Genomic DNA, 13,653 nt, shown 5'->3' with positions numbered 1-13,653 from the left:
TTTACCTTTCTTATCAACCTGCCTTGAGGGTCGTTGTCAAAGGCCTTGCTGAAGTCATGTACATAACATCCACTGATCTGTCCTCATTAATTATCTTTGTCACTTTCTCAAAAAACGCAATTAAGTTTGTGAGATACGATCTCCCCTGCACAAAGCCATGCTGCCATTGACGCGTAAGTTCATATTTTTTCAAATTAGAGTCAATCCTATCCATAACAATCTTCTTCAATAATTTCCCTACCACTGACACAGACTATCCCTGCAGCCCTTCTAAAATAAAAGAACATTACTCGCTATTCTCCAGTCCTCTGGGATTTCTCCTGTGACTGAAGACGATACAAAGACTTCAATAAATCCCAAGAAATTTCCTCCCTCAATATTCTTGGATAGATCTCATCAGGTCCTGTCTACCTTAATGCTTCCTAAAACACCTAACACTACCTACTTTTTTTATATTGACCTACCCTAGAATATCAACACACCAATCTCTAGACTCCCCATACACCATGTTCATCTCCTTTCTGAATACTGATGCAAACTATTTGTTAAGGACCTCACCCATTTCATCTGGCTCCATGTGTAAATTCCCTCCTTCGTTCCTGAGTGGATATACCCTTTCACTAGCTACCCAATTATGCCTAAGACACCTTAGAATATTCCCTATTCCTGTTTGCCCAGGACATGTAATGATTCCTGTGCCTTGTTTGAGCTTTTTCCTGCTTTATATTCTTTGGAGGCTCTGTCTGTCAAAAGTTTCCTAAATCTTATGTAAACCTCCACTTTCTTTTTGACTAAGCTCACAATTACCCATCCCTGCTGGCCCAGAGCGCGGTTTAGAGTCAATCATACTGCAGAGGGTCTGCAGTCACATGTAGGCCGGATCAGGTGAGGATGGCAGTTTCTCTCCCTAAGGGACATCAGTGAACCAGATGGGATTTTCCTGATAATTGGCAATGGATTCACAGTCATCATTAAACTTCATTCCAGATGTTTATTTAATCCAAACGATTCCGGGTAATCCAAGATGGAGGGAAAATTGTGGCTATAAGAGCTGTTCCTTTTTTTGAGGTATTTTAGGTGTTGGAGGTGATTTCCACAAACTCCAGGAGCTGTAATTACAGTTTTATATAGGCAACTGCATTGTTTTGTATCTTTGGGGAAAGAAACATCAAACAAAGGCACTTTAAAAAGGAGGAAGAAAGAAAAAGACAGGAACCACATGGTCAGAGAATCAAATGAGAAAGAAACCACCACTGCTGTCTGACATAGTAGTGAATCTGCACAGCTACTGCCTTTGCTGTATCTCTGGACTTCGGAGTGCATCTAAAAAAAATGAACAGTGAAATTCACAGCTGACCTGGAGGAACCTTTGTGGGAGAGCTCACATTAGGGTAGCAATTAGGTGCTATAACTATCATCTTACTCTTCTTTTTTTTGTAAATCTACAATTGTAAGTAGAGGGGGTCCTTTTGAGATTATATGTCTGTCTCTTGATTAAATTTTAAAAATATAAAACACAGATACTAAGTTAGCCAGAAGCAATACTTTTTTAGAACAGTAAGACTGTACTATTTTCTGGCCTAGTCGATAAAGATGCAAAAATGACCTTTAGTAAATTGATGTATCCTTCCTGTCAGATGTGGCAGATTAGATTAGATTCCCTACAGTGTGGAAACAGGCCCTTCAGCCCAACATGTCAACACCGACCCTCCGAAGAGTAACCCACCCAAAGCCATTTCCCTCTGACTAATACACCTACCACTGTGGGCAATTTAGCATGGCCAATTCACCTGACCTTAGGTAGAGTTTCCATGTTACTAATGATTATGTCCACAGCAAGTGTCTTTGGTTGCAAATCCCATCAGACCGCATGGATCAGTTGGAGTGACAGTTAGAGGCAAAGAGAGAATTTATAGGACTGGGAGTGTGATGGAAGTTGTAGAAAGGGAGAAAAACTGCAGATACAGTCAGGTAGATGGGTTACCTCCACGAAAGGTACAAGAGGGAGGCAGGTAGTTCAGGAATCTCCTGTGGCTATCCCTATCTCAAAAAAAGCATGCTGTTTTGAAAAATGTAGGGGATGATGGACTTTCAAGGAAATGTAGCACGAACAACCAAATTTCTGATATCTAGACTGGAGGGGTATGTCAGGTTCCAAGCAATCGATTGTGATTGGGGACTCTCGAGTCAGAGGCACTGACAGGCATTTCTGCGGCCAACAGCGAGAAATCAGAATGGTGTGTTGCCGCGCTGGTGCCAGGATCAAGGACATATCAGAGAGAATATTCTCAAAGAGGAGAGAGAGAGAGTGAGAGAGGCCAGGAGTTGTTGTACACACTGGAACTAATGACATAGGAAGGGTAAAGAATAACATTCTGAAGGGAGAATATAGGAAGTTAAGCAAAAATTTAAAAAGTTATATCTGGGTAATCCTGGTGCTATGAGGTAGTGAGGGTAGGAATAGGAAGATAGAGTAGTGAATGTGTGGCTAAGGAGCTGATGCTGGGGTAGAAGTGACCTAAGTAAGAAGGATGGATTGCACCTGAATTGGAAGGGGACTAATACACTGGCAGGGAGATTTGTTAGAGCTGCTTGGGAAGATTTAAACTAGTAAGGAGCAGAGTGGGACCCAGGGAGATAGTAAGAAAACAGATCAGTCCAAGATAGGTACAGTTGGGAAAGGAAGCAAGTCAAACATTCAGGGCAGGCAGGAACAAAGCATAGAACAAGTCAGGACTGATAAATTAAACTGCATTTATTTCAACGCAAGAGGACTAAGAGGGAAGGCAGATGAACTGAGGGCATGGTTGAGAGCATGGGACTGGGATATCATAGCAATTATAGCAATAGCAATTGTGGCTCAGGGATGTTCAGGACTGGCAGCTTAATGTTCCAGGATACAAATGCTATAGAAAGAATAGAAAGGGGTAAGAGAGAAGTGGGAATGGTACCTTTGATAAGGGATAACATTATGACTGTACTTAGGGAGGATATTCCTGGGAATTTACCCAGCGAAGTTAGTTGGGTAGAACTGAGAAATAATAAAGGGATGATTACCTTATTGGGGTTTTACTATAGGTCCCACTTTAGTCAGCAGAAAATTAAGAAACAAATTTGTAAGGAGATCTCAGTTATCTGTAAGAGTAATAGGGTGGTTATGGTAAGGGATTTTAACTTTCCAAACGTAGACTGGAACTGCCATTATTTAGATGAAGAAGAATTTGTGACATGTGCACAAGAAAATTTTCTGATTCAGTATGCGGATGTACCTACTAGAATATGTGCAAAACCTGGGAAATAAGACAGGGCAAGCTCGAATTGTTTTAGAATCCCTACAGTGGGATTCTAAAACAGGTCCTTCAGCCCAACAAGTCCACACTAACCCTCTGAAGAGTATCCCACCCAAACCTATTCCCTAACCCTACTGCTCTACATTTAACTCTGATTAACACCCCAAACCTACACATCCCTGAACAGTATGGGCAATTTAGCATGGCCAATTCACCTAACCTACACATCTTTAGATTGTGGGAGAAAACCAGAGCACCCAGGGGAAATGCATACAGACACAGAGAGAATGTGCAAACTTCACACAGACAGTCACCAGATGCTGGAATCAAACCCAGGTCCCTGGCGCTGTGAGGCAGCAGTACTAACCACTGAGCCACCATGCCACCCACTGAGTGACTGAGGTGACAGTGGGGAGCACTCTGGGGCCAGCGACTATAATTTTATAAGTTTTAAAACAGTAATGGAAAAGGATAGACCGGATCTAAAAGTTGAATTCCTAAATTGAAGGAAGGCCAATTGTGACAGTATTAGGCAAGAACTTTCAAAAGTTAATTGAGAGTGGGTGGGTGCGACTGGTAGATGTATGCAGGTAAAAGGACAGCTGGAAAATGGGAAACCGTCAAAAACTGGAGAACCAGAGTCCAGAGACAGTATTTTCCTGTTAAGGTGAAAGGAAAGGCTGGTAAGGTATAGGGAATGCTGGATGACTAGAGAAATTGAGGTTTGGACAAAAAGAAAAAAGCATATGTCACGTATAGACAGTAGAGATCGAGTGAATCCTTAGAAGAGTATAAAGTCCATTAATAGGGAAATCAGGAGGGCGAAAAGAGGACAAGAGATACCTTTGGCAAACAGGATTAAGGAGAATTCAGAGGTATTTTATAAATACATTAGGAATGGCACGGCATAAATACATTAGGAACGGCATGTGGGCAGTGGTTAGCACTGCTGCCTCACAGCGCCAGAGACCCGGGTTCAATTCCCGCCTCAGGCGACCGACTGTGTGGAGTTTGCACATTCTCCCAGTGTCTGCGTGGGTTTCCTCCGGGTGCTCCGGTTTCCTCCCACACTCCAAAAATGTGCAGGTTAGGTGAATTGGCCACGCTAAATTGCCAGTAGTGTTAGGTGCAGGGGTAAATGTAGGGGAATGGGTCTGGGTGGGTGCGCTTCGGCGGGTCGGTGTGGACATGTTGGGCCGAAGGGCCTGTTTCCACACTGTAAGTAATCTAATCTAATCTAAACAAAAGGGTAACTAGGGAGAAAATAAGGCCCCTCAAAGATTAGCAAGGCAGCCTTTGTATGAGCCACAGGAGATGGGGGAGATATTAAACAAGTATTTTGCATCAGTGTTTACTGTGGAAAAGGATGTGGAAGATACAGAATGTAGGAAAATAGATGGTGACATCTTGAAAAATGTCCATATTACAAAGTTGGTGGTGCTGGATGTCTTGAAACGCATATAAGTGGAAAAATCCCCAGGACCTGATTAGGTGTACCCTAGAACTCTTGCGAAGCGAGGGAGTGATTTGCTGGTCCTCTTGCTGAGATATTTGGATCATTGTCACAGATGAGGTGCCAGTAGGCAGGAGGTTGGCTAACGTGGTGCCACTATTTAAGAAAGGTGGTAAGGAAAAGCAAGGGAATTATAGACTGGTGAGCCTGACATCAGTGGTGGGCAAGGTGTTGGAGGGAATCCTGAGGAAAAGGACTTACATCTATTTGGAAAGGCAAGGACTGATTAGGGATAGTCAACATGGCTTTGTGCATCTGAAATCATGTCTCATGAACTTGATTGAGTTTTCTGAAGAAGTAACAAAGAGGATTAATGACAGCAGAGCGGCACGGTGGCACAGTGGTTAGCACTGCTGCCTCACAGCGCCAGAGACCCGGGTTCAATTCCCGACTCAGGCGTGGAGTTTGCACATTCTCCCCGTGTCTGCGTGGGTTTCCTGCGGGTGCTCCGGTTTCCTCCCACAGTCCAAAAGATGTGCAGGTCAGGTGAATTGGCCATGCTAAATTGCCTGTAGTGTTAGGTAAGAAGGGGTAAATGTAGGGGTATGGGTGGGTTGCGCTTCGGCGGGTCGGTGTGGACATGTTGGGCCGAAGGGCCTGTTTCCACACTGTAAGTAATCTAATCAGAGCGATGGCCATGATCTCCACGGACTACATTAAGGCATTTGACAAGGTTCCTCATGGTAGACTGGTTAGCAAGGTTAGATCACATGGAATACAAACCGTTTTTGTCATTTGGATACAGAACTAGCTCAAAGGTAGAAGACAGAGGGTGGTGGTGGATGGTTGCCTTTCAGGCTGGAGGCCTGTGACCAGTGCTGTGCCACAAAGATCGGTGGCAAGTTCACTGCTTTTCGTCATTTATTTAAATGATTGAGATGTGAACATAGTAGGTATAGTTAGTAAATTTACAGATAACACAAAATTAGAGGTGTAGTGGACAGCGAAGAAGGTTACCTCAGAGTACAATGGGATCTTGATCAGATGGGCCAATGGGCTGAGAAGTGGCAGATGGAGTTTAATTTTGATAAACGTGAGGTGCTGTGATATGGAAAGGCAAATCAGGCTAGTTCTGGGGTAAGGTTCTGGGTAAGGTTCTGGGGTTCTGGGGAATTTGACGGTAAGGTTCTGGGGAATTTGGCTGAAAAAATAAGAGACCTTGGAATACAGGTTCATAGTTCCTAGAAAATGGATTCACAGGTGGATAAGATAGTGAAGAAGGCATGTGGTATACTTCTCTTTAATAGTCAGAGAATTACATGTATGAGTTGGGAGGTTATGTTGCGGCTGTACAAGATATTTGTTAGGCCACGTTTGGAATATTGTGTGCAACTCTGGTCTCTTATAGGAGGGATGTTGTGAAACTTGAAAGGACTCAGAAAAGATTTACAAGGGCGAGGATTTGAGCTATAGGAATAGGTTGAATAGGCTGAGGCTGTTTTCCCTGGAGCATCAGCGACTGAAGGGTGACTTTAGTGGTTTATAGAATCATGAGGAACACGAATAGGATAAATAGCTTTTAGCTGGGATAGGGGAGGTCAGAAGTAGAGGGCATAGATTTAGGGTGAGAGGGGAAAGATATAAAAGGGACCTAAGGGACAACTTTTTCATGCAGAGGGTGGCGCATGTATGGAACAAGCTACCAGAGGAGGTGGTGAAGACTGGTATAATTACAGCATTGAAATGGTATTTATGGGTTGGATATATGAATAGGAAGAGTGATATGAGCCCAGTGCTGGCAAATGGAACTAGATTAATTTAGGATATCTGGTCGGCATTGATGAATTGGACCGAAAAGTCTGTTTCCGTAGTGTACATCTCTATGACTTTATGACTGTACCTCAGGTTCCCAAACCTCATCCTTCATTTTCACAGGAATAATGCTGATCCTGAATTAGCCTAAGATTCCCATATGTCCAAGGTGGATTTACCTTTAAAACAGTCCTCAATCAGTTCCTTTCTAACACTCTCGTAGTTTGTCTTGCCCCACTTTAATATTGTCACCTAAAGACTGCTCTTATCCTTATCCATATTAACTTAAAACTCAGAATTATGGTCACTGTTTTTGAAATACTCCCAAACTTAAACCAGCTTGGCTCCTTCTTGCATAGGCTCACATAAGTAATACATTGATTAGCACTGCTGCTTTAGTGCCATGGACCCTGGTTAGGTTTCAGTCTTGGGTGACTGACTGGGTGGAAATTGCACATTCGCTCCTTGTCTGCCATGTGCTCCCATTTCTTCCCACAGTCCTAAAATGTGCAAGTTAGGTGGATTGCCTGTACTGTCCAGGAATGTGCAGTCTAGGTGGATCAGGCACGTGGTAAATGCAGGGTTATAGGGATAGGGTGGAAAGGTAGGTTTGGATGGGAAGCTCTTTGGATGTTTAGTGTGAACTTGATGGGCCAAGTGGCCTCTTTTTGCACTGTAAGGCCTCTATGATTCGAATACTAGATCTAGTACGACCCTTTTCCTCACACTATTTACATATTACTTCAAGAAACCCTCCTTAAAGCACCTAACATATTCCCCACAAGCCAAGCCACTGGGATGAGGGGAGTCTTGGTCACTATAAAGGAAGTTAAAAATCACCCACCATAACAACACTTGTTTTTTTCCCAGTTTTCCAGAATCTGTCCATACATCTGTTTCTCTATTGCCTATTGGCTGTTGGGAAACCTGTAGTACCTGAAAGTAATTATATCCTTCCTATTCCTAAGCAATACCCTTGGCCTTCCGTTTTGAGCTGCTATAGATGGTATTTTATAATTGTAACTTCTGGGATTCTGTGGCCTAAACTGCCATTTACAGAAAATCATTGCTGTAATGGGAACCACTCCAACTCAGTTGTTTGATTAACTGGGTTCTTGGGGGTTGCAGATATTGCAGTTTTAATCAGCTAGGGGCAAGGATTCTTTCTTCCAGGAGGCAGTCATACACTATGAAGAATGCAGAGTTGGCCAGCTATCATGTCCTGCAGATTGTGATCGAGTCAGGCTGCTTTGAGGGCTGAGCAGCTAATGATGGGGGAGCCTCAAGCCTTAAATTTGATCAATAGGTAATGAGGTGCCTGTTAGCTGTGCAGATAACTGTAGGGAATAAATAGGAACATGTTAGTGATCAGGAACAGTACAGTCTGGGGGATAGGTAGAAAACAGTATAGTCCAATGTTCTCTTCCCATCCTCTTCCCATGTTTGCATGGGTTCCTCTAGGTGCTCCAGTTTCCTCCTGCAATCCAAAGTTGGGCAAGTCACATGGACTGGTCATGCTAAGTTGGCTTCATGACTGGGAAATCCAAGAGTTGTGTTGCATGCCCAGTGCTCAGTTAAAGAATCTCTTCATAGATGGAGATGAATTGGGAATGAGAATTAAGCATTCAGCTGTTGTAGACCACATATGCATATGTCAGAGGTTAGGGTCTGACTTCATACACAACACTGAATAAGTGAATAGTGTGTGTTACCTGGGCTGTATGCCAACTGAGATAGTTTCAAGCAGGGTTGGGAAGTTAAACACATGACTCTAAAATGATTGTGGGAAGAAAAGATTTCTACTTATAGTAACACTAGTACTCAGCAAAGAGGGAATTATTCTGTTGAGACAGATTCCACTTTTAAGAGAATTATTTTATGCATTGGAAGTCTCCCTGCAAAAAAAAATGGCTCTATGCACATCTGTTGCACATTTTCAATTTTCCTGAAAAGTTTTCTAGGTTATTTCAGAAGATAGTTAAGAGTCAACAACATTGCTGTGTGACTTCAGATCTACAAAGTATAGACCGGGTAAGGATGGTGGATTTTCTGATATTAGATTCCACATTTTATTAACAGACATTTAAACTTCATCAACTGCCATCCCACAGCAACAGCCTAGTCCTGTGGCCACCACTCCACTAAAACCAGGCTGGAATCAATCTGGTGAATCATACAGCTACGACTTTAAAATAATGTGGTCAGGGAGGGAGACAGATCAAGCGAAGGGAGGTAGAAGATAGAGATTTTTTAAAAAATACAAAGTTGAGGCAACACAAGAGTGGGGCACTGTGGCTAGAGCAGAACAGAGTCTCAGAGGATTTAATAATAATTGTGGATCAGTAAGGCTTATGCAGGGAACTGTAGTTTAAAAATAAAGATTCTTTATCTATGGACAAAGCATCCACAATTAGCTAACTGAACCAGTGGTAAAAGCAAACAACAAAGAACAGAATTCAGGACAGGAAAAGGCCCTTCAACCCTCTAAGCCTGTGCTAATCAGCATGCCCTAACTAAACTAAAAAACAAACTTTCTGCCGTTATTCAGTCTGTATCCCCCTATTCCCTCCCTAACCATCCAGATGTCTCTTAAATGTCACCAACATGCCTGCTTCCACCACCTAGTCCAGCAGTGCATTGCAGACTCCTACCATTCTCTGCGTGAAAAATGTCCCTCACACATCTCCCTTAAACCTTTGTCACCTTGAACCAGTGCCTCCTTGAAATTGAAACTTCAACCCTGGAAAAAGCCACTGACTAGCCATCCTATCTATGCCTCAATTTTTTAGACCTCTATCAGGTCTCCTCTCGGCCACTGTCTTTTTACCTTTTCCTCATAACAATCCCCTTGAGACCAGGCAACATCCTGGTGAACCTTCTCTGCACTCTTTCCAAAGTTACCTTGTCCTTCTGGTAGTGTGGCGACCAAAATTGCCCACAATACTCTAAATGCGGCCCGACAAGGGTTTTATATAGCTATATGTTTTGCCAACTTTTGCACTCCATGCCCCAGCCAGTAAAGGCATGCATGCCATATGGTTTCTTAATCACCTTGGCCAACTGTGCTACTCATAGTCATGGGCCGAGAGTTTAGGCGGGCGAGTCAGCGAGTCCCCAAAATACAGGCATAGGTAGGAAGACTGAGCAACATTTTAAAACCACTATCCCTGCTCCTCCATATAGGTCACATTTGGGGTCAGTGCAAAGGTTCTCTTTAAGCTGGGTTTTTCAAGAAAGTGGAAAAAAGAGAAAACTAAGACTTACAGATAAGTTTGTCTGACAGTCATCAGAATGTGACTAGGGAATCTATTAAAGACATCTAACACCACACTTAGAAATATCTTGGCGTTGTCAAAGTAGTTTCACATAAGAAATTCTGTCCATTTTTTAGAACGATGCAACTAGTAGGGAAGACAAAGAAGAACCAAGTAGGTGTATTTCAAAAAGCATTCATTCAGCAAGATGTCATATAGAACAGGCGAGACATGGGTTCATGGAGTTGCAAATAAATTTAATAGTATGCATACAGGAATGGTTATTGAAAGAAAGTACAGACAAAAATAAACAGGACATTTTCAAACTGACAGTGGTTAGCACTGCTGCTTCACAGTTCTCAGAACCCAGGTTCAATTCTAGCCTTTGGTAACTGTCTGTGGAGTTTCTGTCCTCTTGCCATGTTTGCATGGATTCCTTGACATGCTCCAGTTTCTTCCCACAGTCCAAAGATGGGCAAGTTACATGGACTGACCATGCTAAGTTGGCTTCTCGTGTGACAGGGATGTCGAGACTGGGTGGATTAGCCATTGTGAATGTGGGGTTGGGGGTGGGATCCTTTTCAGAACTTGATGGGCTGAACAGCCTCTTTTTTGCACTGTAGGGATTTTGTAAGTTATATTAATGACTTAGACAATTATGTATCCACATTTCTTGACAGTACAAAGACAGGTGCAAATCTAAGCTGCAAGAAGGACCAAGAGGTACTGCAAAGCATGTAAATAAAACAGATTAAATGAGTTGGCAACAAGATGGTAGATGGGATAATAAAGAGATAGAGAGTATTTCATTCACTTCCAAAAAACACAAAACCTGTAAATTTTGAACTTCAGAGAGACTTAGAACACAGCAATTACTCATTAGAAAAGGAAAATGTCATGTTAATCCTTACTGTGACATGATTGAAGTTCAAAAATAATACAGATTCTGAAAGGGCTTTACAATGCACCAGGGAGATGGTTTCCAATGATTGGACAATCAAACATGGTGGCACAGACTCAGGATAAGGGGGCAATCATTTAGGTCACAATTCATGCAAAATTGTTGTGCAGCTTTGAAAATTCCTGCCCCATAGATTTGAGTGTCATTGTTGAATATATTTAAGGTGGAGAAAGACAGATTTTTATTCTCCCAGGAAATCAAGAAATATGAGGAACAGGCAAACATCAATCCAGCTCGAGGTATTAACAGGAAAAGACAGGGTAGATAAATTATTTCCATTGGCTGCGAATTCTAGAACTAGGTGGTGAACTAGTATGAGAATTAGGGCCAGACAATTCAGGAGAGATGTTGGGAAGCACTTCTACACACAAAGGATGGTTGATAGTTGCAACTTTATTCCACAGACAGCAGTGGATCTTAGCTCAGTTATTAATTTTAAAATCACAGATAATTACATTTTTAAGAAGCATAAGTTCGAAGGGATACAGGCCAAAGACAGGTGGAGTTAGGCCACAGATTAGCCATGATCTTTGAATGGCGGAACAAATTTAAGAGGCTGAAGGGCCAACTTCTGTACCTATGTTCCCATGTAAATGGCAGAGCAGGCTTGACAAACTGCATTTTCTACTCCTGCTCCTAGGTCTTATATTAGACAAGGGCACAACCTGCCTCACTGACTGTGAAATGTTTAACATACTGTGCAATGAAATCCAGTTCACCAGCTGTTCTAAAGTTTTTCCAATGTGGATTAACTGCTAAGATGACCGACATTCCCAATTTCACCAGGAAACAATCATGATAACCAGGAAGTGTACATTCAAGTCACTGAAATAACTTTTCTTTCTTCCTCTTTCAGATTTCACGCAACTTCAAAAACCAAATGCAATTTAAGGCACGTGAGCATGTATGTTTAGTTGAAATTTGCACGTTAAATGCACGAAAAAAGATTCAAATTGGTATGCATTATTTTTCAATGCATTATGGGTGCACAGCTTACCAATGGGGATGGCCTATGCCATCCTCTAAATTCATTGGTTTTTGTTTTGAGAGAGGCAGCCCAGATGAAAGCAGGTAGTAATTGCCTTAGTTAATTAGGAATCTAACTCCTGAAGAAACCCACAGAATTTAATTGTTGAAGACTGTTCAATTTAAGATTCTCTAGTAACTCCGACTACATCTTAATGGAAGAGAGAAAGGTTACAATACAGTGTAGTTTCGGAACTGTATCCCAATCCTTAGGGCCTAGTCAGCTGAAAGCTCAATGAACAATTGTGAAAACCAGACCTGCAAGATATCAGAATTTGAAGAGAACAGGGATCTCAGGATAATTATGGAAAGATTCCGAAGATAAAGGGGATATCAAGGAGGAATTTGAAAATATGAACTAAAACTTTTAAATGAGGCTACCTTTGAACACTTCCCTGTATTCCTCACCATCTTGGTCTCTACATCCCACTTCAGATCCACTCCCTTCATTATCTCCCTCTCTGGAAAACTAACTGTAAATTGACAGCACATTCCAGATTCCAACTTAAAATCCTTTTGGCGCTCAAAGAGCCATAACTATTTCTCTCATTCCACCACCTAGTCCCAAAGCATTCACCATAGAACATAGAACAATACAGCACAGAACAGGCCCTTCAGCCCACGATGTTGTGCCGAACTTCTAACCTAGATTAAGTACCCATCCATGTACCTATCAAAAAGCCGCTTAAAGGTCGCCAATGATTCCGACTCTACCACTCCCACGGGCAGCGCATTCCATGCCCCCACCACTCTCTGGGTAAAGAACCCACCCCTGACATCTCCCCTATACCTTCCACCCTTCACCTTAAATTTATGTCCCCTTGTAACAACTCTGTTGTACCCGGGGAAAAAGTTTCTGACTGTCTACTCTATCTATTCCTCTGATCATCTTATAAACCTCTATCAAGTCACCCCTCATCCTTCGCCGTTCCAACGAGAAAAGGCCGAGAACTCTCAACCTATCCTCGTACGACTTCCTCTCCATTCCAGGCAACATCCTGGTAAATCTTCTCTGCTACCCTCTCCAAAGCTTCCACATCTTTCCTAAAGTGAGGCGACCAGAACTGCACACAGTACTCCAACTGTGGCCTAACCAAAGTCCTGTACAGCTGCAACATCACTTCACAACTCTTGAATTCAATCCCTCTGCTAATGAACGATAATACTCTATAGGCCTTCTTACAAACTCTATCCACCTGAGTGGCAACCTTCAAAGATCTATGTACATTGACCCCAAGATCCCTCTGTTCCTCCACCTGACTAAGAACCCTACCATTAACCCTGTATTCCGCATTCTTATTTGTTCTTCCAAAATGGACAACCTCACACTTGCCAGGGTTGAACTCCATCTGCCACTCCTCAGCCCAGCTCTGCATCATATCTAAGTCCCTCTGCAGCCGACAACAGCCGCCCTCACTGTCCACAACTCCACCTATCTTCATATCATCTGCAAATTTACTGACCCACCCTTCGACGCCCTCATCTAAGTCATTAATAAAAATTACAAACAGCAGAGGACCCAGAACTGATCCCTGCGGAACTCCACTTGTAACTGGGCTCCAGGCTGAATATTTACCATCTACCACCACTCTCTGCCTTCGACCGGTTAGCCAGTTTTCTATCCAATTGGCCAAATTTCCCTCTATCCCATGCCTCCTGACTTTCCGCATAAGCCTACCATGGGGAACCTTATCAAATGTACCATTTTCTGTGCTATCTAGGAGGACTCTAACCTTCACGTTTATGGATGCCAACATATCCTGTGCACAATGGGTGACAAAGCCAGATCTGACTGAATCAACTCAAATTCAACTGAACTTCACAACTTGCCAAAACCATCACAGCTCTAGGATCACA

General features: G+C 42.6%; 1 protein-coding gene across 2 annotated transcripts in view; it reads right to left on the bottom strand.

Moving 5' to 3' along the window:
- The window catches only part of retreg1 (reticulophagy regulator 1), an 85,588-nt gene that overhangs the window by 30,484 nt on the left and 41,451 nt on the right, over nucleotides 1-13,653 (bottom strand). The window lies entirely within an intron of this gene.

The sequence above is a fragment of the Chiloscyllium plagiosum genome, unplaced genomic scaffold (genome assembly GCF_037043375.1).
Source record: "Chiloscyllium plagiosum isolate Xiang-an unplaced genomic scaffold, Cpla_swu_hap1 HiC_scaffold_5, whole genome shotgun sequence".
Classification (NCBI taxonomy): domain Eukaryota; kingdom Metazoa; phylum Chordata; class Chondrichthyes; order Orectolobiformes; family Hemiscylliidae; genus Chiloscyllium; species Chiloscyllium plagiosum.
Note: the sequence above shows the minus strand (reverse complement) of the source record. Positions and strands in the feature narration are given on the sequence as shown.